Genomic DNA, 3,504 nt, shown 5'->3' with positions numbered 1-3,504 from the left:
TATTTCGTTTGTGTTCTTCATGGGCTTCACGACTACATAATATTGGGCTTCAAATTATGTTTATCGGCCTGCAAAAATTAATAAAAAGTCAGCTCTTTTTTCAACAATGTCGACTCTAGATTTCTATAAGATTATTGCCTAACAATCACAAAGTAGTCTATGGAGAAGAGGAACTCTTTACCAATAAATTATCAGCGGATTCAGATTTTCTTATCTTCCCTATCGAATCTACAATGACTTTATGGAGTTCCTCATATGCTGTAAACTGAATAGCACCATGTGAAACCTGCTGAGGAAACTAAATCACCCAGCCAAAAATGAAACAATGGTAAACCATTCCATTCGTAACATCTTTTATCGATAACTGATTCTTTAGTAAAAATAAAACTAGGATAGTAACTAACCAGCGCAAGACCAGGAACAATACCTTTATAGAATGCAATAGGTTCTTCCTCTTTCATAATGGTTCTAAAGGCATCTGAAAATTCACAAACAAACGGAAAAGAAAGATTCAGAAAAGAAGACCACAAGAATGAAAAGGCTGAATTAATTTTGCAGACCTAATATCCCATTGTATGGTCCGACTTGATGAAAAGGTGTCTAAAGCTGTAATCTTATGACTTATTTTGACAAGCCAAATTGAATGTGTGGATAGAAAGACCTGAAAGTATCATAAAAAGGAGAAATCATAGGAACCATGAGATGTTTTAAGAATGTGAGTTATACTCAACAAGGCTCCTCCTTCATGGGCAGAAGCAAGATGAACAACAGGGGTGAGTTTCTCATCCCCCTAACTCTAGAGTATCGCTGTTTGGATCTTCCGTAACTAGAGAGAGAGAGAGAGAGATAGATTACTGTAGTTATATCAGAACATGTAAACAAGATCCGGTAAAAACAACAAAAATATCAAACAGAAATGTGTTGAGGAGAGACCAAAAACAGTATCACCGCAGAAATATCCTAAGAAGAAAAAAGTATAACTCAGAAAAAGAATGTTCCAACACTGGTCTGGTAACTAGCAAACTGTACAGCGACAAAGGCAACCACATTGCATAGAGAAGGAAATATAAAACCTCAAGACATGCAATAGTGAAGACAGCTCGAGTAAGTCGGGACTGTTCAATCAAATAAGCAACTTTCAAATTAAAATCAAGTTTCTTTTCATAAGAGTGCCAAAATAATCAGAACTTGGAATCTCGTACGGAACAACATCAAGATGGTGCATCGCAGCGACCATGGTGAATTCAGCGACGGCTCCCGGGTGGCGTTTTCCCACTGCCACGGTGGCGCCATCAAAAAGTACTTAGATGCAATCAAACTGAACGTGATTTGGTTACAGAGGTAATCAGAGACACATCTGGCCCGTCAAACAGGCGAAAGAAAAGCTGATGAAAGATTTTGTCGTCCTCCGGTGTAGTCTCCGACTCTGAGTTAACGTCTGAGATTTGTGTGTGACGACGCCGTTTCAATCGTAAGTGTTCTTCTTAAGCTTAAGACCCAGATAGAAAAATACTTTAATCGGCCCAAATACTACGATTAAAATCTCAATCTTTGGTTTATCATTATTCTCAAAATCGCCCCAATACAATAACATTGATCAAAATCATAATGATATATGCACGTTGGAAATTGGAATCCTGAAAATAAAGGTAAACACCAAATACATCTGCCAATACACTTGAAAGAAAAGACACCATATTCCTTACGAACATATACTCCCTCCGTTCCCGAAAGTAAGATGTTTTAGATTTTTTACTTATTCCACAAAGATAGATTTTCTATATGTTTAACGTACTTTTTTATACTTTAAAAAACATTAAATGAAAATATTTGAATTGATCAAATTTCGTTGGTGAAAAGTTATTGAAAATGTATAATAAAGTAAAAGAATAATTAAATTATAAACATTTATTGAATTCTTAATAAGCGTGAACACTTGGGTATCACACTAGTAGGATTTTCGGTGAGTAACTAATAACTATTCGAGGTATAATGTACTATATTATGTCTGAGCAATTTGTTTACCTTTCTATTCTTTGGTAGAACCATGAGGTTTTATTTGAATCAACTTCACCTGGTATTGTCGGCTGAACTTTTATCAAGGATTTGTCTATCCATCATTTGAGTTACAAGTATACCCATTTTTTATGTTAAAAAACCAAAAAGTATATACCCAGTTTAGCGATATCCAAGCATGCTCTGGAATTTGGGTTCTTCTTTTACGAATAAACACAGTTTACCAGTCTGCGCCGCTGACAAAGCAGTGGCGGATCTAAAAAATATTTGGAGTGAAAGCAGAAAATAATTAATTAATTAATATATTTTTAATAAAAAAATATATATATATATTAATAGAAAGGTATATATATTTTTTTTATTTGATAATGTTATATAAATTTTATATATTTCAAAAGAAGAAAAGAAACTAATAAAATGATACAAAACAAAAAGACATTGTACAAATAAAGGCAGAGAAATGATGTATCAAGCTACTAAAACTATTTGGTAAAAAAATTACTGAATACAAAATTGATTTTGAAATGAAAAAACCAAAGAACCAATGAGTAAAAAAACTAAAACAATGCAACGTAAGGAAAAAAAAATATGATAGGTGGCCCAAAAAATCAGAAAAATAAATTAAAAACAGTAAAAATAATCGATGAACAAAAAACACTAAAAGAAAGCAAGGTAAGAAAAAAGGAAGATAATAAGCCATGGATAATAAGTAGCCAAAAAGGAAAATTAAAAACAATAATAAAATAGGGTAAAACGTTCTGATGAATATATGATTGGTGGTTTAGTGGGGCATAGTGAAGGATGGGGAAAACGGCCGATTCCACCATGAACTTGATGTCTCTATTGTTTTCATACACAAACTATTGAATCAAGCCAAAACCACCACGAACTAAGTTTAATTTTGAATTTCAAACATGAACTTTTTCAATCTGGTTAATTACTACATAACCGAATCTGATTTCGGTTTATTTAGCTTCGGGTGCTGATGTGGCACGCACGAGGCTAGAATGGTATTGGTCGGTTTAAAATCAGACCAAAACGACGTCGTTTTGTCATCTGAAGTAAAATTTTTTTGGGTTAATTAGAATTAGGGTTCATCGCGATTTCAGAAGAACAGAACAAAAAAGAAGGAAGAGGAAAACATAGACGACATGGGAGATACCGGAAGAGGCTTTCCGACCTACTGTAGATGTGGCACACGAGTCATACGGCTCACATCAAAAACCATAACTAACCCGGGGCGTCTCTTTCACAAATGTCCCTATGGCAATGAGGTATGTCAGAGACTGAGAGATTGAATGATGAACCCAGAATGTTGTTAGTTAGTTTTCTTTTGTCTTTGTAATGAATTTGATAGGGAATTTGATATCATAGATAGAAAATGAAGATATAGTGGAATCATGATTGAGCCGACTGATATTAACGTAATGTCGTATTGTTATAGAACAATCGTCATCATTTGTTCAAATGGACAGATGAATCAATGGT

At 34.1% G+C, this 3,504-nt stretch overlaps 1 long non-coding RNA gene across 1 annotated transcript; it reads right to left on the bottom strand.

The window, feature by feature from the left end:
- Positions 1-2: 2 nt before the first annotated feature.
- LOC106299936 lies at positions 3-244 on the bottom strand. Its single transcript, XR_001261924.1, has 2 exons — positions 182-244; positions 3-68 (listed from the first exon to the last, which is right to left on the bottom strand). It is a non-coding gene; the product is annotated as an uncharacterized LOC106299936 (long non-coding RNA).
- Positions 245-3,504: the final 3,260 nt, after the last annotated feature.

The sequence above is a fragment of the Brassica oleracea genome, chromosome C6, assembly GCF_000695525.1.
Source record: "Brassica oleracea var. oleracea cultivar TO1000 chromosome C6, BOL, whole genome shotgun sequence".
Lineage (NCBI taxonomy): Eukaryota > Viridiplantae > Streptophyta > Magnoliopsida > Brassicales > Brassicaceae > Brassica > Brassica oleracea.
Note: the sequence above shows the minus strand (reverse complement) of the source record. Positions and strands in the feature narration are given on the sequence as shown.